This window comes from Microplitis mediator, chromosome 6 (assembly GCF_029852145.1).
Source record: "Microplitis mediator isolate UGA2020A chromosome 6, iyMicMedi2.1, whole genome shotgun sequence".
In the NCBI taxonomy this organism is placed as follows: Eukaryota; Metazoa; Arthropoda; class Insecta; order Hymenoptera; family Braconidae; genus Microplitis; species Microplitis mediator.
The window spans coordinates 1,883,256-1,906,668 of record NC_079974.1 but is presented as its reverse complement, the minus strand read 5'-3'; the positions used below and the strand labels follow the sequence as shown (position 1 = coordinate 1,906,668).

The 23,413-nt window shown below is 29.1% G+C and overlaps 3 long non-coding RNA genes across 4 annotated transcripts; 2 read left to right on the top strand and 1 right to left on the bottom strand.

The window, feature by feature from the left end:
- Nucleotides 1-1,755: 1,755 nt before the first annotated feature.
- Nucleotides 1,756-4,327, top strand: LOC130670089 (uncharacterized). The gene is made up of 3 exons (XR_008990307.1): nucleotides 1,756-1,878; nucleotides 2,193-2,292; nucleotides 4,079-4,327. It is a non-coding gene; the product is annotated as an uncharacterized LOC130670089 (long non-coding RNA).
- LOC130670090 (uncharacterized) lies at nucleotides 4,112-6,683 on the bottom strand. The gene is made up of 2 exons (XR_008990308.1): nucleotides 5,066-6,683; nucleotides 4,112-4,880 (listed from the first exon to the last, which is right to left on the bottom strand). It is a non-coding gene; the product is annotated as an uncharacterized LOC130670090 (long non-coding RNA).
- A 5,973-nt stretch (nucleotides 6,684-12,656) lies between these two features.
- Nucleotides 12,657-21,108, top strand: LOC130669740 (uncharacterized). 2 transcript variants are annotated; one of them, XR_008990248.1, is made up of 4 exons: nucleotides 12,657-12,781; nucleotides 13,092-13,191; nucleotides 16,360-20,151; nucleotides 20,516-21,108. It is a non-coding gene; the product is annotated as an uncharacterized LOC130669740 (long non-coding RNA). The 2 variants fall into 2 exon arrangements; XR_008990247.1 differs by having other exon boundaries at nucleotides 16,360-21,108.
- Nucleotides 21,109-23,413: the final 2,305 nt, after the last annotated feature.

Genomic DNA, 23,413 nt, shown 5'->3' with positions numbered 1-23,413 from the left:
ACGATCAGGAACGAATCATGCATGAATCCTGCATGATCATACATGATCATGCATGGTGATTTTTTCCCGGGACAGCTGATTTTTCGACATCGTTCTATAGTTTCGTCGAGCTATCGAGAGAAAGACCTATTTTACTCGCGCCACACGACGCTCGAATATTGAACTTTAAAGGCAGCAGTTATAAAAAAAAAATTTTTGTGGGGCAGAGAGGCCTCCCTCCAAAAAATGATATTTTTTTTTTTTTTTTTTTAAATTGTTTTCATTATTAAGAATGTATTTCTTTCTCTTGACAACTATTTTTGGTTTTATAATACTCAAGAAAATTTTTTTCAAGTGTAATAAATCGTTTCACCTCGATTAGCTTAATTACTAATTGCTATTTAATAAAAAAAAACAATTCTGTTTTTCTTATTTGTCATTATTTTGAACCCAAAAAACGTGTTTTTTGATTTTTTAGATTGCAGATTATTTTGCATTATTTAAAATATTTTATCAATAAAACAATAAAATATTATTTTCGAATATTTTTAGTGGCCAAATTTGCCCCAGCTATAACAAATCAGCCGAAAAATGGATTAATGTATCATAATTTATTTAATTTGACGATAAAAATATAAAAGAATCATTTTTTCAAAATTTTCGGCTGGTCCATTTTGCCCTAGGTGTTATGGGTAAGGCTAAAAATGCGGAATTATATCAAATTTTTTTTAATTTAACGATAAAAATTTGAAAGAATCATTTTTTCAGGATTTTCGGCTGGTCCATTTTGCCCCAGGAGTCATGCGTAGGGCTAAAAGTGCGCAAATATATCGGATTTATACTAATTAGACGAAAAAAAAAAATTTTTTTTTTTCATAAAATTTTGAGGGTACCCCGTTTTGCCCACCCTACCCCGTTTTGCCCCCCCTTCCCCTATATATATATATATATATATATATATATATATCAATTTTTTCACCAATAGTATTTTTGGAACCTTCTTGATTGAAATAGATAGAAAATGTTAAAATTTTCGTAAAGCTGCGTCATGAGGACAAATACAATAGTGAGATTTTTATAAGATCAATTAAAAAAAATTTTTATTCAAAAAAAAGAAGTATTTATGCAATAAGGAACTCCCACTACTCGCTATTATGCAACAACAACATTCTCACAATTGAAAACGTGACGCATGGAAGGCAGAATTTATTTTTTTTTTTTTAATTTAAGAAAAATAGAACAGATCGGAACCGCATGATCGGATCAGGCTCAAAATTTTCAGTACAACATACTTTATTTTTGAGATTTTTTTCAAGAAAAAAAAAGTGTCATACATCGTTAAAATCACACTTTTATGTTTAAAACTTAAAAAAAATGGAAATAATGAATTATCGAATTTTGAAAATAATGAATTATCAAATTATCAAGCTCGAAAATATAAAAGTACTTAAAGGTATTGCCGAGCTCAAAGAGCTTGAACAAATGTTGGCAATAATTATTTTTAAAGCTTCTTATGTTCCTTAAAATAGCGAAAAGTTTCCGCATTTTTTTCTATAAGAAATGATTCAATCTATCGATAAAGAGATGAGGTTATCGAGCAAGGATTTACGATAACTTACTAAGAATCAAAGCAAAAAGTGATGAAATAAAATAATGATGGAAAATTTACGCTGTTAGTAACATTCTAAAACATTTCAAAGGTCTTACAACCAAAAGTTATCGGAGGTTATTTGTGATACTTAATTTTTTTTATCTGTTGAACTGAAGATCTAATCTCGATTGTTCAAATAAAGGAAAAAAGCCTCCAGCAAAATTACTATTTATGGCCCAACTCAACAGTAAATAATTTATATGCAATCTTGTGTTCGACTGGCAAATACTGAAATCGTTGTTGAAGACGTACGTAAGATAATTGTTTCCAAGAATAATTTTACCATAGTAAAAGCAACGTTTTAATAACTTGAAGAATTTTTGGCATATCTAAAAATGATTCAAGACTTTCTTTATTTTTAAGAAATTTAATTTTTTGTTAAAATGTATAAGAAAATTTTTGTCCTATCTAACATCAAATATTGTTTGAGAGACTGAATAGAATCCTATCCAAATTATTTCATAGAAATTTTGATTTTCTCAAAAAAACATGATTGTTTTACATAAACTTGATAACATAGCAAGAATATTTTATTTAAATAATAATTTTACTATTTTTCCAGAATCAGAACCAAGATGTCGAAAACACTTTTATTATTATTATCAATTTTCTTGATGATTGGCCTTTATACTGTTGCAGTTAAAGGATGTGCGGGTGGTTGGGTAAGTGAATTTTGATTGGTAACTTGAAATTTCAAAAAAACCTACAAATCCATTTTTTTTTTGTTCTACTAATTTCTGTAATGTTACGCAGCGAAAATTAAAGTCGTAAAATCGATATTTTGCCCTACAAATTCCAAATAAATATATATTTTTATCCACCCTTTTGGATTTAGAGATTTTCCTAAAAAATATTTTAGTTCAAAACAAATCACTCGTATATGTATACTTTGATACTGAATTTTATATGTACCCAGGTAGAAAATTGTCTTAGTCGGACAAGTTTGAAACTTCAAAATAGCTTTATTTTAGCTTAACATCTAAGTCTTGTTTTGTAAGCTTTATTCTAGGTTGTTATTAGAATGAATTCTATGACAAGTCTTCAAAGTGTAACTAACCTCCAAATATACCTTTCTATTAACTTTTTTTCCACGCGTAAGATAAGATTCCTCCTAAGCTTGGATTCTAAACTTAAAACTACCTTATCTGCTAACATTACTCCAAGCGTACATTGAAAACTGAAGTTTGAGGTTAATTAGGAGTTGGTGTTATGGTTTATAAGTGAAAAATGAGTTCAATTTTATTTGCAACATATATAAAGAAAAACACAAGTTTTTAATGCTCATAATGAAAAAATTTGAATTTTTTAGAACGTCGGTACATTACAAGCATAAAACTGATTACGTTATAAATTACTGTTAAAACGATGAATGACAACCATAAAAAAACATTTACTGTTTTATATTTCTAAAATATATATAACACTATACATTTAATGCCCAATATCTGATGTTTGTGTACAGAAAAAAAAATAGTAAAATATTTTTGTCTGTAAACATGTTTTCAAACTTAAATTACCAAATCTATTCTAGCTAAAAATAAGATACATTTTTAACCTTATAGTAAGCTGAATTGTCACTGTTTATGCAAGCTAAAACTGCAAGCTTTATGTTAGCGATCCAAAGCGTTACCAACTAACCTTGTGTTATAACCATAGTTTGTTAGCTAATTTTAGGCTAAAACTGATAAAATTAGCTTAATACAAGCTAATTCCATTGATTACTTTCTACCTGGGTATGATTATTTTGATCATGGAGATTTATAAATTTCTTGAACCTCGTATACTATTATGCTATTTTATTGTAGCTTAATCATTCAACGAAAAAAATATATGATATAACGTGCCATCCTCCCACGATAGAGACCATAATTCTACACCGACTTTAATGAAACTTTGTGTGCTTATTCTTTAGTTAAAGCTCTCGGTTCAGTTTGAAGATGAGCTAACTCGGCCAGAAAGTTTAGAATCTCTGAGAAAAAAATTTATTTGAGCCAAATAAATAGATTTATTTGAAACTATTGAGAACTATTCATTTGATTGAAATAGATCTTTTATTAAATCAAATGCTTACGTCATTCTGACTGAACAAAATCATTTATTTTATTTAAATATATATTTGTTTAGTACTGTGATACAGCATAATAATTATTTGAATGAGCATAATAATTTTTTGGATGCTTCACTTCCTGTTTCAAGTTCGTTCGTCATCATATCAAAAATTGGTAGGCTCCGAGCCAATATTTTTCTCCGTGTACTATGACGTCGTACTACTTTATTCGCGTCACAGAACGATAGATTATTGAAGTTTGTACAAAACCTTAAGTCAAAAAAAAGAAAATAAAAAAACATATTGATTGTTTTACAAAAGAGCAACAGAAGATCCAAATAAAAAATTATAAACATGTAAAAAATCAAGTAAATTATTATATTTTCTTTTTTTTTTTTTAGTGTCATCCCCAGCAAAATCACTACTGTTGTCCAGGTTATGCATGCAACAGTCATTGGTTACAAGGTTCATGCGTAACTCAGGCGGAACATGACTATTTAGCAAAGACTCTACAACTGTAAAGATGTAGAAAGAATTGATTATGATGTATAGTTTGATTTAGACATACAAAATGTGAGCTCATAAACCCACCAAAGGTGGCTTTTTGTAATAGAAATAATAATAATTAAAGAAATGAACAAATTTATAAAGTTGAATTTATTATAACAAAATTTATCTAGCAGTCAAACAAAACAGCAAGAGATTCATAATTTACATTTATTCAAGAAATTAAAGGAACAAAAAAATTTTACAAATTTTTTAGTGATTTTTGGAGGCTGAATTTTCGTAAAAAATGATCGTATCCAAAAAATAAAAGAAGCAATTTGAATCTTGATATCTCTAGTTTGAAGATCTTTCAGAAATATAATTTTTTGAGATAGGGTTATTGCGTAATCATAAAAAATAGATCAAGACAAAAAATTTAAAATTTTTTCATTTCGTTGTTTGAGTCTATGGGGCTGGGAGATGTTTTTTTCAAGAAAACCAATTCAGGTCTCGTTTAGGAAATTTATTTAACTACAATTCCGTTTTTTCGTTTCTTTATCCGACAATTTGATGCTGAGATGTAGAAATGAAATCGAGTTTTTGTCCAGTAACTGTCCAGTTCGACTAGACTTAAACCAGAAACTGGCCAGTATAATATCGAGTTTCTGTCAAGTAACAGGCCAGTTTGATTAGAGATCCAATGAAACATGGTGGCTTCTAAAAAACTATTACTTTTAAACTATAAGTTTTGAGATTATCAAAATTTTCAGTTGTTCGGAAAAATAAAAAGATTTTTTAATTAAAACAATCCTCAGTAAAATTAGAGATTAATTCAAATTAATTTAACTGTCTCAAAATTATACCAAAAATTCATATGCAACAGACAGATAGATAATTCTCACCTAAATCATAGATTTATATAGATCCCCTCGCGGTCATTTATCCATCGTGGTTCCAAGGTGAAACTATAAATCCACTATAAATCCACGGTAAAACGACGGTGGTTTCACCGTGGATCCACCGTGGATTGATAGTGGTTTTATGGTTTTTTTGTCGTGTTTGCAGTACCCTGTGGAAAAGCTCTCATAAATTCTGATAAGATATTGAATATTTTTTATGAGAATCTATGAGCTTCGAAAATATCTATGAGATTTAAAAAAATTCTCATATGAATTTTTATGAGAATCTATGAGTCAAAGCTTTTGATGTTTTTCTATCATGATTTCCGTACTAGATTTTTAAAAGAATGAGTAAGATTTTTTAATTTATGAGATTTTATGACTCGAATTCCGCCAACGATTATGAGATTGAATAAGTACTTTCACTTATATAAGATTCTTACAGTTTATTCTAATGTATTTTCAATAAGAATTGATCAGGCGAATTCCGATGTTATAATACTTACAAAATCTCAATAAGATTATTTTTTCATACGAAATTTTCAGAATCTATAAGTTTTAGTAAGAGTTATCCTAGGAGATAATATCTTATTGAATATCATAAAATATTTGTCATATTTTATGAGAAAATATTTAACATGTATTTCTTCGAAATTTTATGAGACTGAATCAGGAATCACATGGACAAATGCAGACCTTTTTCTCATAAAAATTTTATGAGAATTAGTAAGAAAATCTATAATCGAATTAACTTGTAAAAACTTGAAAGATTTAATTTCAATTTAAAAGCTATGTGATTTATGAGTTTTTGTAAGTTTTATTTAGAAGGCTATTACTTATAAAATATTATGGAGTACTCATGAGATTTTATAAATAATTTCCATTCACATCAAATATTAATTTTATCAGATTCATTTAAAAATAATTGCTTAACTTCATTTTTTTTTACAAGAATTTACATCAGAAATACTAATATTATCACTTTTTCTTGTACTTTGAATATTTTAACTGTTCGGAGATGAGTGAAAATATAAGTTTTTATGTGATTTTTTACAAACCCAGTAATGTATCTTGCCCCATTTTTTTTTTGGTGCAAGATACATTATTTTTTTGTAGCAATATTGCATTTTTTTGGTTAAACAGAATAAAATTTCTCGGAACAAGTACTATTCTTTTTACGCAAGTATTTTTGTATTCTCCGACCAAAATAACAAAAGTTGCTTAAGCTAAGAGAAAAAATTTTTTGGGAGAAAAGATCGATATGGAGAAGGGGAAAGTCACCGGTGATAAGCAGCAGCAGCGGGAGTAGTTCGGTGCTCGCCACGAGATCGCGCCTACGACATGTAGTGTCCCTGGTAAGACATTTATTTCAGAAGTGTTATATTCCAAATTTCAATACGATTTTATTCGAGTAATCCTCTGTCATTTGACAGACCAACAAGTACCTTATAGTATATCCTATAATACATCATGACTTTAATATTCAATATTACTTGAGTAATTTTTGATGAATAAATAAACTCACTCAATTTCATAGATTTTTCGTGAATAGATTGCTAAGGATTTTCGGCATAAATACTCATAAAAATATTCTTGAGTATACATAATAAATACTTTTTGAATTCATGCTAAAAAATTCAATAAGTAAGCATATAAACCTTAATCAATCTCATAAATTTTTTCGTTACTATATGGAAAATTACTGTAATCACATTGATTAATCAGTATCAAATCTTGTATGATTACTTCAGAAATCGTCTCATACAATCTTATTCATTTCCAAAATCTACTCAATTGTAAACTTTACATTTTTCGAAAACTTATAAATACTTATAATCACAATATTACAGCTTCTGTTTCTTATAGATTCTGATGATTTATATGAGAATTTTAAAAAAAATTTTTTTTTTGATGCACCATGTATGAGAAAATAATTGTATAAGAATTTTTGAGATTTTTCGTGGACAAATACTGATCGTTTTCTCATAGCCAATTTTTTTTATGAGATTTTATAAGACCTTTTCCACAGGGTACGTTTTCAACGTACTTTTATGGTATAGTTATACCGTTTAATACATAAGCACTAACTAAAAATAGATTTTACCAACTATCAAATAAAAAAAATGAAAAATTCGAGAGTGAAACTACAATTGAATTACGATGTAAAGCTATAAGTCTTAAAAAATTAAATTTTCTATAAACTAGATTCATCTTTGCTGGGTTGATAGTAAGTGACCGAAGACCGATTTTCACATGCCTTAGCGCGAAAGCGCGTATGTATATTTTGGTCTCACCTCAAAATTTATTTTTTGTACTTTGACAAAAATAGTTCAAGAAAACATTAATGTCATAGTGTAATACAAGATACCCCTGTATTACTATCAAAAATGAATTATTATCTCTCTGCTAACATTCAGCGAGTAACGCATTCCATGAATGCTTCAAGATCAGAATTTATAACTTCTGAAATAAGTATCTTACCAGGGACACTACAAAAGGTGGGCGCGATCTAGTGGTGAGCACTGAACGACTTCCGCTGCTGCTTCCTAGCATCATAACTTTTTAAATCAATAATCATTAGGATTAAATATATATTCATTAATCTCGAACAAATATATATATATATATATATATTTATTCTAAATGGATATATTTTTTTGTGTCTAAGTAATATTTATTAGAGTTGATATAATAATATATTGCTTTAATATTTGGGGTTGTTGGCACTGTAAAATAATTTATTTGTCTATTAAATAAATATTTTCTTAACTTAACCAAATGATTTTATTATCTTAGAGAGAGAATTATTAATGTCAACCAAATAGAGTCTATTAAATCATTTATTAAAAATTGAGAAAATAGATCATGTTAACGTAATAAAATTTAGTTGTCCCAAATCAATTTTAGTTTAATAGAATTTAACAAAACCAATTTAATTGCCGCAGAGGAATTTTTTTCGTGTATTAAAACTTCCTGTAGAAAATTTGTGCAGCTGTGAAAAGTGTTATTTGGAGTTTTTTATATTTATTAAAATGTAAAAAAAATATTCATGTTATTTTTTTTTAACTGTTGATTATTTATGATTTTTAAATTTAAAAAAATTATATTTTTTTTAAATACTATAAAAATATACAAAAACGGTCATGTGTGATTTTTTAAGAAAAAAAATTTTTTTATATTTTTTCTATAATTTATAAAGTTCTCGTGTTTCGAACTTGCAGTTTTCTTCCGTGTTTCTTATTTTAATAATTATTATAACTTATAAACTATCGAAGATACGACCATGACCCTTCAAGTCTTTATTGTTTATCATGAAATAATAAATAAATTAAGCTATAATTTTAAACTCTTGATCATTTATTTATTTAGTTTTAAGTGAATGTTTACAAAAAGATTTTGAGAAAATTTTTTTTAATGTTTCAGCTCAATTATTAATTGACTTTTATATGATTATTTATATAACAACATTCAAATAAATTTAATGTCAATATAACTTTTAGTTATTAAGATACTAACTCTTCAAACACAAGAATATCTCTTTTTTCCGAATAATTTCTCTCATTGTTCAGAAAAAAATTGAGCTGAAGCATTGAAACAAAACTGAAATTGTTTATTGCTTAATGGAGAACAAAATTGACTTTGAGTACTTTAATCTGATCTTTCATAGTTTCAACGAAGTTCCAATTTAAAAGCAAAAAAGAAATTTTCTCAAAATTTTTTTATAAACATTTACTTAAAACGAAATAAATAATTGATCAAGAGTTTAAAATTATAGCTTAATTTATTTTTTGTTTTATGATAAACAATAAAGACTCGAATGGTCATGCTCGTATCTTCGAAAGTTTATGTTATAATAATTATTAGAATGAGAAACACGGAAGAAAACTGCAAGTTCGAAGCATGAGAATTTTATAAATTATACAAAAAATATAAAAAATTTTTTTTTCTTAAAAAACGTCACATGACCGTTTTTGTATATTTTTATAGTATTTAAAAAAAAATATAGGGCGACATTTCATTTGTTTATAACAAATTGTTTATTTAAAAAACAAATAAAAAATTGAAATAAAAAAATTACTCTTTACATTTATAAAGGGCAATGAAAATTATGATTTAAAAAAAAAACGGTTCCTTAATATTCATATTGACTTGCAAAAAAAATTGTTCTAACAAATGCGATTTTAAGCAACAAAAAAATTTTTTTAAGAAATGATTTTTATCTTAAAAATCATTATTTTGATTATTAATTATATTTCAAAAAAAAAATTTTCAACTATCTTATAAATAACGCATTTGTTTTTAAAAATTTTTTGAACAATTATGGTAAAAAAAGTTAAAAATTTATTTTCGTATGGCTTTTTGTAATAAAAAACCGAATCACTCGGGATCATGAGAAAAAAATTTTTTTTCTGCTTTATTTATGTTTTTTATTTTTCTGCATTTTTCATTGTAAAAAAATGAAAAATAGAAAATCTTCAATTTTTCCAACGAGGATCTGTTCTAAAGCCTTCAACGAACAAGTCCAAAAGAAGAAAAAAATTTGTGACTTCCGGTTTAAGAATTATCGAGGTTTTATTGTTTACTTTCATTTTTACAAATTTTGTTAATTAACAAATACATAATTAAAAAGAAAATTGGGATAAAAATTTTTTGAATTTCGAAAGTCTTCGTCCACAGAATTTTTTGAGCAAATCAGCTAATTATTACATGCTTTGCAACATTTGATATCGTGTTTGAATAAAATTACTAGTTAGTTTTCAGGAATTGATCAATAAAATTACGTAAAAGTTACCACTCCAAAACAATGTTATAGATAATTTTATTCGTGAGGTTGTTGAAAATCAACGAGGTAACGTTAATTATTATTTACAGAGAGTTGGACAAAAAAAAAGTCTTATGATTGCTGCATCATATTTTAGGTTAATTAAGTCGATAAAAAAATTATGTAAAGTATCACTATTATTTATACATACTAGAGTGGTCCAAAGAAAAAACTGCTTTTAGACAAAAAAAAATTCCCTTCAAAGCACAGCTTTATATCTCAGTTCTTAATGAGATTCAATGAATTTCTATTTTTCCATTTGAATTACACGCGTACAAAAATTCATTTTACGTTTTCATCCGGTAAAACTACGGAAAAAATTTTTTTACTTGAGTTAGATTTTTAGAAACGTCTTCATTTATCACTATTTCAACTGAAAAATTCATGTCAAAATCTCGCGTCAAACCACGGAAAAACCACGGTGGATCCACGCTGAATCCACAATGGGTCTACTGTGGATCCACCGTGGATCCACCGTGGTTTTGTCGTGGATTCACCGTGGATACACTGTGGATCCGCTGTGGATCAACTGTGGTGAAATGTCACGAAACCATGGTGGATCCACAGTGGTTCCACGGTGGTTGCAGGACCGCGAGGGATCGACTAATAACCCAATCATCAATCGGCATTGACAGACATTAGAAATAAATCATTTAAATAAATCAATTATAGTTATAACTTAGAATTAAAATAATGATTAATGAACAAAATGATTATAAAGTTTATTTATTTAGCATTTAATTGTTTTCAATAATGGAAAAGTTTAATTTATAAATGTTAAACTATAAAATAGGTAACATTAATAAAATCGAAGTATGAATGTAAGAATTCAATCATTACCTGATAAAAAAATACGATTTGTGACGATTAAAAATTGAATCGTCATTAATCGTCTTTCACAGTCATAATCGTCATGGTTTTTCACGTTTAATTGTCTCTAATCGTCAAAAGACGATTTATTATTTTACGATTAAAAACGATTAATGACGATTAAAATTTCAAATCGTCATGAATCGTTTTTAATCTTCATGTGGGACCAGAAATTGCAATATTATTTTACGATTAAGAACGGTTTTCAGAAAAATCTGCCGGTAAGAACAGGGCTTCTTGGCAAACTATCAAAACGACTTACTAATGAGGTTAAAAATATCTATTTATCGACGGAACGAAATTTTATGTACTACTGGCATCTGTGACCATATCACAGAAGTTACTTTTGAAATTAAGTTGATACCTGAGACTACTTTTACTACTAATCACCATTACAGAATTATTGAAGGAGAAAAGAAATCGAATTTTGAAATAGAATTGCAAAAAAAAAAAAACCTTGGGATATTACTATCGTTCCACGCAAAAACGCACACACCCGATCAGACACACGCACACACCCGAAAACACACACACATTTGCACATTCGCACGCCCACGCACACACATCCACAGACACGCGCACACAGACACCCGCACGTACGCACTCGCACACACAGACACTCGCGCACGCACACACACGCTGTTTAACAGTTTAATATAAATTCATTTAAATGTTAAAATTCCGGACTGGAGTGAATAGGGAGTGAAATAAAATCCGCATCACTCCGAGATCACTCCGCTAAAAAAAAACTCCTGATTCACTCCGAATGCGGAGTGATTTTTTTTAAAACTCCGGAACTCCGAGTGGCGGAGTAAATCCGGAGTGAATTCGGATTTAATTTCAATCCGGATTCAGTCCGGATTTTTTACAGTGTAAGTAGCGTACAGAGACGATACTACATAGTGATCTCAAGAACGAAACATGAGACATAATATGAATTTATGCAATAAAAAACTCCCACTACTCACTATTATGCAACAACAACATTTTCTCAATGGAAAACTTGGCGCATGGAAGGCAGAATTTTTTTTTCTTTTTTTTTTTAATTAAAGAAAAATAGAACGGATCGGAACCGCATAATCGGATCAGGCTCCAAATTTTCTGGACAACATACTGTATTTTTGAGATTTTTTTCAAGAAAAAAAAAAGTTTCATACATCTTTAAAATTGCACTTTTATATTTAAAACCGAACAAAACTGAAAATAATATATTATGAATTTTTTCAATATTTTTTGTTAAAAGTTCATTCAAAGCTGAAAAAAATGATATACGACTTCATATAATTATCTAAACTTTTCTTAAAGTTATGAGCGTTCAAACATTTTTTATTTGAAATTTTCAAAAATTAATAACTTTTTCAAAAAGCGATATAAAAATTTTAAAATAATCCTGGATGCGTTTTTCAGCAAGGACTATAATATGTAAAAAAATCGGCTAAGTAAATAAGGGTCGGTTCCACGACCTTCGTGATTTGGCGTGGAATGCCCCATATATAGCCCCACATAAATCATTTTTCTCGGGCGGAGATTAACACAAAACCCAACTTTTTTCAAGCTCAAAAATATAAAAGTACTCAAAGAAATTGCCGAGCTCAAAGAGCTCGAACAAATGTTGGCAATAATTATTTTTAGAGCTCCTTATGTTTCTTAAAATAGTGGAAACTTTCCGCATTTTTCTCTATAAGAAATGATTCAATCTATCGATAAAGAGATGAGGTTATCGATCAAGGATTTACGATAACTCACTAAGAATCAAAGCAAAAAGTCTGATGAAATAAAATAATTATGAAAAATTTACTCTGTTAGTAACGTTTCAAAACATTTCAAAGGTCTTACAACCAAAAGTTATCGGAGGTTATTTGTGATAATTAATTTCTTCAACTATTGAACTGCAGATCTAATATCGATTGTGCAAATAAGGAAAAAGAGTCTCCAGCAAAATTACTATTTATGGCCCAACTCAACAGTAAATAATTTATATGAAATCTTGTGTCCGACTGGCTGATACTTAAATCGTTGTTAAAGACGTAAGATAATTGTTTCCAAGAATAATTTTATCATAGTAAAAGCAACGTTTTAATAACTTGAAGAACTTTTGGCATATCTAAAAATGATTCAAGACTTTCTTTATTTTTAAGAAATTTAATTTTTTATTAAAATGTATAAGAAAATTTTTGTCCTATCTAATATCAAATATTGTTTGAGAGACTCAATAAAATCCTATCTAAATTATTTCATAGAAATTTTGATTTTCTAAAAAAACTATGTTTGTTTTACATAAACTTGATAGTATAGCGAGAATATTTTATTTAAATAATAATTTTACTATTTTTTCAGAACCAGAACCAAGATGTCAAAAACACAGTTATTATTATTATCAATTTTCTTGATGATTGGTCTCTATACTAGTGCAGTTAAAGGATGTAAGGGCCAATGGGTAAATAAATTTTAATTGGTAACTTAAAATTATCAAAAAACCTATAATCCATTTTTTTCCTTTTTTGTTCTACCATTTCTATGAAGTTACTTCCATACTGAAATTTAAATGTCTAATATATACGCAACGAAAATTAAAATCGTAAACGCGATATTTTGCGCTACAAATTCTAAATGGACATATTTTTATCCACTCTTTTAGCTTTAGGGATTTTCCTAAAAAATATTTTCGTTCAAAACAAATCACTTGTAGATTTATACTTTTAAACTGAATTTTGTATGTACGATTATTTTGATTATGAAGGTTTATAAATTTCTTGTATCCCGTATATTATTATGCTATTTTATTGTAGCTTAATTATTTAACAAAAAAAAATATATACATTAGACTGGGCCAAAAAAATCGACTATTTTTTTTTTTTAACGATACTGTGGAAATATTATTTGGGATGACAAAAAAAAATTATTTTGAAAATTTGAGCCCTTAATTTTGGTATTAAGAGGTGTATCATCGCAATTTTTTATTTTTTTTTAATGAGCGGGTTTTTGTCTCATAACTTTCAAACCATCGAGATAAACGAAATTGACTCGGAAACCGTTTCCTTATAATCATGCTTTGAACATTGGTATGATTTAAAAATTTGATTGTTCAACTTTGGAATTTTGTAATTCATGTTAAAATAAGTTTCTGGGAAAAGACAATGAATATTCTTGAAGGAAATTGAATGCTCTACAAAAAAAGTCTCTTAACAATTTTCGCTAAATTCACTCCTTCAAAAGTTATTCAAGGTTGAAGTTATGTAAAACGACTTCAATAATCTTGAATAATTTTTGAAGGAGTGAATTTAGCGAAAATTGTTAAGAGACCTTTTTTGTAGAGCATTCAATTTCCTTCAAGAATATTCATTGTCTTTTTCCGGAAACTTATTTTTACATGAATTACAAAATTCCAAAGTTGAACAATCAAATTTTAAAATCATACCAACGTTCAAAGCATGATTATAAGGAAACGGTTCATCTGACGAAAAATTTTAATCAGACCTTTTTTGTAGAGCATCAAATTTCCTTCAAAAAATGTATCTGAGTCGATTTCGTTTATCTCGATGGATTGAGAGTTATGAGACAAAAACCCGCTCATTTAAAAAAAATCGAAAATTGCGATGATACACCTCTTAATATCAAAATTAAGGGCTCAAATTTTCACAATAATTTTTTTTTGTCATCCCAAATAATATTTACACAGTATTCTTAAAAAAAAAACAATAGTCGATTTTTTTGGCCCAGTCTAATATACATATATATTAGAGTGCTTTTTTTACGACTATTTTTTTTTTCGCTCCCACCCCGAAATTTTGTTGGATATACCCCCAAAAAATCCCCTGAGAGTTTGAGCCCTTAATATTAATATTAAATACTTTCCCAGAGCAGGTGAAGATTTTCCATTTAAAATACACGTAAACTTGGGTTTATATTTTTTTAACTTCTGTTACTCCGCGGCATTTTATGATATCATCTCGCCCAAAGTCGGGATTTTCTCAGAATTAAATGTTCTATAATAAAGCCCATTGTCGCGAAGTCGTAACTCATACGGGTGTGGTAGTACGGACCGCTAAACTGAATTTTTTCACAGAATTTTTGTTTTTTCTCTCATTGTCTCATAAACAACACGACCTACAGAAAAAATGTGAAGAACAATTTTATAGGAAATTTAATTTTCTACAAAAAAGATCCTTGGCACCAAATCAATGAGATTGATATTTTCTGAGATATTAATTATTCAAGTTTACGTAGCATTGCATTCCCATAAAATGTCGAATAAAATCTTAGAAAATATTGATTTTTTATTTCACTAATATCTCAGAAAACATCAATCTAAGTGATTTGGTGCTAAGGGCCTTTTTTGTAAGGAATTAAATTTCCTATAAAATTATCATTTACATTTTTTTCTGTAGGTCTTGTTGTTGAGAGAAAAAACAAGAATTCTATGATATAATTCAGTTTAGTGGTCCGTACTACCCCATCCGTATGAGTTACGACTTCGCGACAATCGGCACTTTCGTAGAGCATTTAAATCTGAAAAAATCCCGTTTTCGGGCGAGATGATATCATAAAGTGCCGCGGAGTTATAGAAGTTTAAAAAATAAAAACCCAAGTTTACGTGTATTTTAAATGGGAAATCTTTACCTGCTCTGGGAAAAAAATTAAATATTAATATTAAGGGCTCAAAGTCTCAGGGAATTTTTTGGGGGGTATTTCAAACAAAGTTTCAGGATGGGAGCGAAAAAAAAAATCGGTCTGTCAGTTGACCCTGAGGGCCAGCCCCTAAACTTCCCGCTGTTTTCGAGCTCAAGAACCTCGAAAACATTACTGTGAATACATTTTCGAGCTTTTCGAGCTCGAAAATACGTTTTTATGCTGTTGTTTTCGAAAAAAAAACGTTTTTCACCATTTTTTCTCCAACGATATCTCTTAAACGAATAAACCGATTGAGACGGTTGAGGTGACAATCGACGCGTTTTATCAAGTTCGAAAGCTGATAGAATTTTGAATTCGATTTATCGAGTCGTTTTTGAGATATTTCAGAAAAAACACAAAAATTTTTTTTTTTTAATTCTTTCGACAACGGTTTCTCTTGAACAAATGAACCGATTTTAATGGTTGAGGTGACATTCGACGCGGCTTATAAAGCTCTAGAGCCCAGTCCATTTTGGAATCAATCCATCGAGCACATTAAAAGTTATCCAAAAAAAACATTTTTTAAAAAATTTTATTTTTGGAATATCTCTGAACGAGCCCTACCGATCAAGCTCAATTTCCTCACGGCTTCAAGATATTGTCAATCCGCGTCGAATGACACCTTAAAGTTCAAAATTGGTTCATCCGTTCAAAAGATACAGGTATTTACATACGAACGTACGTACGTACATGTATACATACATACACTTGGACATCATCGTGAAATTAGTCAGAATAGCTTCCTAGGACCTCAAAACGTCGACATCTGGTGAAAATTCGATTTTCGTAAATCGGACCGAAACCAATAACTTCCCGAATTTTTGAAAATTTACAAATTTCTTAGCGGGAAGTTAAAAATAGTCGCAAAAAAAAACACTAATATATATGTAAATATAGATATGGGTCATTCCACCAATTAAAATTTTTTTTTTAGTGTGACCTCTGCGGATTTTGTTCAAATTTTGTGGAGTGATTCTCTACATCAGAATGAAGAGTTGAGCTCTTAATATTAAGTAGTTTCGAAGCGATAATTTTTTTGAATTTTTACGGTTTTGTTTTTTTTTAACTTTTTCATTAATTTTTTTTTATAGTAAAAACATTTTCTATAAAAATACAAGCTCTACATTGTTTTTCTAAAAAATTCTCTGCTTTTCGATAAAAATATTCATTTTTCATTATAAGTAACGGAAAACCCTTAAAACTTTAATTAAAATGAAAAAAGTGATTTTTTAGGCCTTGCGCGATTTTTACTTCAAATTTGATATTTTTGTCTGAAAACTGAGAATTTTATACAAAAAATATGTCATTTTGGCGATGGGCTTATTTTTTGTTTGGACGTAAATGCATTATAAAATAATTAAATTGATTTTATGATGTTCTTTAAACGGTAAAATAGTTTTACACAAATTTTCCAAGTTTCGACATTTGAATTTATCGTCAAAAAAATCGCATAAAATACTTTATTGTATATCTAGAGAGTGATGCTGTTTTACTGTAAATTATACTTTTTAAAAACTCGGTACTTACTGATACGCCTACAGATTAATTCATATAAATAAACTTTACGTTCAAACAAAAAATAACCCCATCGCCAAAATGACACATTTATTGTGAAAAATTCTCAGCCCTGAGAAAATAATATAAAATTGAAAGTAAAAATTGTCGCAAGGCCAGAAAATCACTTTTTTCACTTGAATTAAAGTTTTGGCCCTTATTTTATTGAGACCACAATTTAATTAATAAAATAAGTGTACCTATTACAATATATTTGTTTAGTATTGTAATACAGCATAATAATTATTCGAATGAGCATAATAATTTTTTAGATGCTTCACTTTCTGTTTCAAGTTTAGTCGACATCATAATAAAGATTAGTAGATTCCGAGCCAATATTTTTCTCCCTGTACCACGACGTCGTACTACTTTATTCGCGTCACACAACGCTAGAATATTGAAGTTTATACAAAACCTTAAGTCAAAAAAAAAGAGGTTCAAATCATCTTTTTAGAATATGAAGATCCATGTGTTAAAAAGGTGATTTGAACCTAAACGTGGTAACTTTGTCCGATTTTACAAAGTTTAGGTTCAAATCATCTTTTTAAAAAGGTAAAATAAGCCTCCAGAGCCTAAATTTATAGATCGAGAAAGACTCTCATCAGATCACGTACAATTGGTAAAGAAACAGAAAGGAAAAGGGGGCCACTAATTAGAAATGGGCACCATGATCTAGAAAAATGTGAAATTTAAAAAGTTCCAAAAATAATTTCTTAGTAATAAATGTTTTGTTGTAAATTAAAAAATAATAAAATTTAAAATATGTAGTAATGGAAAATAAGAGTAAGGGACATGTGTGATGTTTACAATATTAATTAATTAATGTAACGGGACCTAAGTCCACCTCCTCCGCGGAAGCCGTTTCCTCGCTCTTTTGGGCATACACGCGCTGCGAAATCCCCATCTTCTACGCTTTAAGCGACACTCTCGGCCGAAACCAAGAGTGGACATTTACCGGAGATATAATCAAAAATCCTCATTGCGTGTGGTATCTAACCACAACCACCACGAGTCCTACCTCACTCGGGCCCCCCACTCCTTCCATCTCAGGAAATAAAGAGACTATGGTCGAAATGGGGCTTGGAATGGGGCCCCCATGGTACCAATTCCCTGTATTGGTCTACAGGCTGCAGATAAGCGGTGAGTTGCAGCATTACTCATGATCCTAAAAAGGGTTTCTTCCGCATTATCCCACTTGGATCTAGGACGGTAACTATTAAAAGATTGCCCTCTACCGTCATCACCAAGTAAATATCATTTGCTAACTATAGCTTGTGATAGTATTGTGTACGGGCTAGTATACCTTAGAATTTTAAGACAGTCAAAAGGGTAGGTCTTGCCCGCGCAGCAGTACCTGTTGGTTTCCTGCAACCACGGAGTTGCCACACGTTACAAGGTGAAAAACATGTGGGCACCGCTAACGGTTGGAGTAATCACGGCATAACCCACGAGAAGGGCGGTGCTTGCTTAGTCTTGGGTGTCCATATTAGGACACTTAGACCACTAATGCCGATGTTTACAATATATTTAAGTTTATTTAAATTAGAAAAAACACAAAACGTTGTAATGGTTTACAAAAATGGAAAGGTCTAGACACGTCTTACCCAATTGCTGGTTGAAAACCTTCTGCTTGACCCAGGTCAACCCTCATTCATCCTTTCATCCTGCACTCTTGCACTCTGTACCTCCGCCCCCACTCTCTGTCTTGACAATCCCAAGACGCATATCTTAGGTCTAACACACTTTCTCTCTTACACGCACATTTTATTTCTCTAAACGTAACTTAAAGTTCTTACATCCTAAATATCAAAACTCATAACTTGTATTATCTTAAAAGGAAACTTAGACAGGAACCTTCAGAAAAACGAGCATACCCTTTTTTTTTATACTACACTCGGCCATCCTGCAGCAAAATCTGCCCTCAGATGTTATTTTTTTTCGTTTCCGCTGTCGTCGGTGTGGTCATCTTCGGGGTTTATGACCCAAGGTTTCATGAAATCAGCGGCGGTAGATATTTGTTGAGGCCCCTCATGCTCCCCAACTTTCTCCACAGTGTAGCGGTCGTTGCGCATTACACGTAAAACACGGTATGGTCCCAAAAATTTCCCACGAAGTTTTAAGCCTGGACCGAACTGTGTTCTTTTTATAGCCACTAAATCTCCGCTCTGGTATTGCTTTGAACCCTTGCTTCCTTTGTTGTAAGTTTTACGATTTTGCTCTTGAGTTTCAGTGATTTTCTTCCTTGCCTCTTCACGCAGCTCGCAACGCTGCTCCTCGAATCTCGCCGCCCACTCTTCGTCGATTAATCGTCTGACCTGCGTATCCTCTTTAGTTCGCATCTCGATTCCAATAAGCAACTGAAACGGAGTTTTTCCAGTGCTTCTACTTATTGTGGAATTTAAATACTTTTGAACTTGGTCGACATGCTTGTACCACTCTTCTGACTTAGGAGCGGTCAGTTTAGTTAACAATGGTATGAGTGTTCTGTTGACCCTCTCTACCTGTCCATTGCCCCTCGGTACTCCTGTCGTTATTAGTGAGTGTATGATGTTCTCCTCTTCACAATACTCGCGGAAAGCGTGAGACGTGAACGCGGTTCCTCGATCAGAAATTATTCGGCGTAGATTTCCAAAAATGGCCGCTTGTTTCTTAATCCGATCAAGTACATCCTCAGCATCGGTGATTTGGTGGGGTAAAGCCATGTAAACTTTGTAAATGCGTCGACTACTACGAAAATATGCACCCTGATTAAAAAAGTGAATTGAAAAGTATTGAAAATTATTTCAATTCTTTTCAGTCCCTCGGCGGTTTTGGAAAGTATTGAATGGAATTGAAATTTCGATCGTTTGAATACTTTCCAATTCCAAAGTGGAATTCTAAAGTATTGAAAAGAATTTAGGTATTGAGAAGGATTCAGAAAGATTCAAAAATTTCAATTCATTTCAATCTTTTTTAATCCCACACATGACCCGAAATGTGAAATTATTTAGGTATTGAGAAGGATTCAGAAAGATTCAAAAATTTCAATTCATTTCAATCTTTTTCAATCCCACACATGACCCGAAATGTGAAATTATTTAGGTATTGAGAAGGATTCAGAAAGATTCAAAAATTTCAATTCATTTCAATCTTTTTCAATCCCACACTTGATCCGAAATATCGGATTATTTAGGTATTGAGAAGGATTCGGAAAGATTCAAAAATTTCAATTCATTTCAATCTTTTTCAATCCCACACATGACCCGAAATGTGAAATTATTTAGGTATTGAGAAGGATTCGGAAAGATTCAAAAATTTCAATTCATTTCAATCTTTTTCAATCCCACACTTGACCCGAAATGCGAACTTATTTAGGTATTGAGAAGGATTCAGAAAGATTCAAAAATTTCAATTCATTTCAATCTTTTTCAATCCCACACTTGATTCGAAATGTCGGATTATTTAGGTATTGAGAAAGATTCGGAAAGATTCAAAAATTTCAATTCAATTCAATCTCTTTCAATCCCACACTTGATCCGAAATGTCGGATTATTTAGGTATTGAGAAGGATTCAAAAAGATTAAAAATATCAATTCATTTGAATCTTTTTCAATTCCTCGGAAGTTCAGAAATTCTTTTATTATTTTGGGATTGAAAAGTATTCATTTTATGTCAAAATGAATACCTTGGGGTATAGAAAGTATTCGAAAGGATTCATTTCTCATCGTTTTCAATACTTTTCAATTCACTTTTTTAATCAGGGGCACGTATCTTTTTTTCGTACACGGAGAGAAATGAAGCTCAATATAAACAAAAATACTGTCCGATTTTCGATTTCTACTAGATCTGTTTAGAAAATCATAAATTATGATAATTTTTATGAAAAATTAGTAGAAAGTAATAGATACGCAAAAAAAAAATATTAGAGAAGCACAATGATTTTTGAAGTCTTTGATTTTTAATAACCAACAAATATAAAATATGTTATGCTATGAAAGTAATATCAAAATAAATCTTGAAATTTTATGAAATGAGAGTAAAGTTTTGATAAACGTTTGCTATTAATCGAAATGTAAATAAAAATTATTATGTATTATATATTATAGTTTTTAAATTATGGATTTGTAAATTTTTTACAATTTTGTATCCAAAATTATATTCAGCATAAAAATATTTATTTCAAACAGTATTAAATTCGAAATAAATTCGTTGCATTTTAAACTCCTGTGTAAAATTTTTTCTACGAAAAAATGGTTTTTTTGTTATATATTATATAAATTTTATAATTTATTATCACACAAAAATTAAGAAGAACTAAAAATCATAATTGCCACAATAGAATAACAAAATTTACAGATTTTGTCATGATATTTATATTTACTTCAATTTTTGTTATTATTTACTGGGTATAAATTCTCGAACATTGATTGATTCAATTGAAAATTCTAAAGCTAGCATAATAAAAATTCTTAAAATTTTAAAAGTTTTAGGTTGGTCAGTTGATAAGTTTCATTATATGATCAGTAGAAATTCTACTTTATCAGTAATGCAAAATTTCTCGTGCCAGCATAATAAAATTTGTGAAATTTAAACTGATATTTACTCAGTTGAGGAACAACACTTATAGCAAATCATTAAAGTTTAAAAAATTAATAACAGTCTTTACACCCATTTAATAAAATTTCATTGAAATACAGCTATTTATAATTTCTTGACAGTAATTTTTGTTTGTCTTTGAGTAATTTTTACAACGGTGTTTAAACAAAATAATCTTTCGTTCTGAATGTTCGTATTTATTGGGTTATTTTTCTGATCAGTACTCCGCAGGAACCCGTGAAAAAATATTCTGATCAGACTATATCAGGCCTGATATGGAAATTGGCCATATCAGACTATATATGCTTTGATATAAGTATATCAGACTATATATCAGACCAAATTTATTTAAAAAAAATATGTAGAAAATAAATATCAGTAAATTTTTATTGTGTATAAAAAAATCTATCGTGTTCAACTTTCATGACACATCTTTTCGAATACAATTTGAGGTAACTTGATATTTTTAACCTCTATAAAGGCTTATCAAATTATATCAAGTCTGATCAGGATTTTTATTCACAGGTATATCAATTTATATATATATATATCAGACTATATAAAGTCATATCAAGTTATATCAAGCCTGATCAGGGATTTTTTTTTTAAGTATATCAAAGTATATATAACTTTATAAGGTTATATCAGGCCATATCAGGACCTATTAGAAATAAATATAAGATTATATATGAGCTTATCAAGTTATATCAAGTCTGATATAGACATATCAAATTGATAAGGCTTGATCTGGCCTGATATGGCCAATTTTCATATCAGGCCAGATCAGGACCTATCAAAAATCAAATATGGACTTATCAGATCATATCAGGCCAGATATGAATATATCAAAAATTTTGATATGGCCTTATCAGCTCATATCAAGCCTGATCAGAATATTTTTTCACGGGAATTCATTCAAGAAGCATCTATTTTATTTAGCAAGTATCAATTATTCAGTTGAGTTTTATGGGGTTGTGTGATTGTGAAAATCTTTATTTTTATTAATTTAAATATTATTATGCTTATGAGATTTGTTTGCATAATTATTTTTATGTTTGATAATAAATTACACACTTACGAATAAGAATACATTATATTTGTTTTTGTTTTAATAAAATAAAAAACTATTTGATGTATCATTGTATGTAATAAATGTAAACCGCATGGATTTTAATTTTATGGAAAATTGAATGTATTTTTATTTATATTATATCATCCTTATAAATGTTTATTAAGTTAGGTGAGTAGTTATAAGACTTTTTGTAAAATTTATAATATTAATATAATAATTTTAACGAGACTTTTCTTTGCTATGTAAATTCAATATTGTACGAATCGTGAAATTAATTTTTGAAATATATTGTCAACTAATAACCAATACCAATGCTGCTGAAAAAAAATATAAAATTAATATAAAATAAAAAATACAGTGTTTTGTATTGATATTCTCATATGTTTCTATCAATTTCATTTAATATTTATACTATACGTTTTTGGTATATACATATAAGACTATTAAAGATAATTGATAGAAACATATGAGAATATCAATACAAAACACTGTATTTTTTATTTTATATTAATTTTATATTTTTTTTTTCAGCAGCATTGGTATTGGTTATTAGTTGACAATATATTTCAAAAATTAATTTCACGATTCGTACAATATTGAATTTACATAGCAAAGAAAAGTCTCGTTAAAATTATTATATTAATATTATAAATTTTACAAAGAGTCTATATAAATTTTTTAGATTAGTAATATAATTTTTATAAAAGTTAATTCAAAGAGTAAAAGAACAAAAATGAAAATTATCATTTTTTTCAATAAATTTTTAAATAATTTTGATCGTATAAGT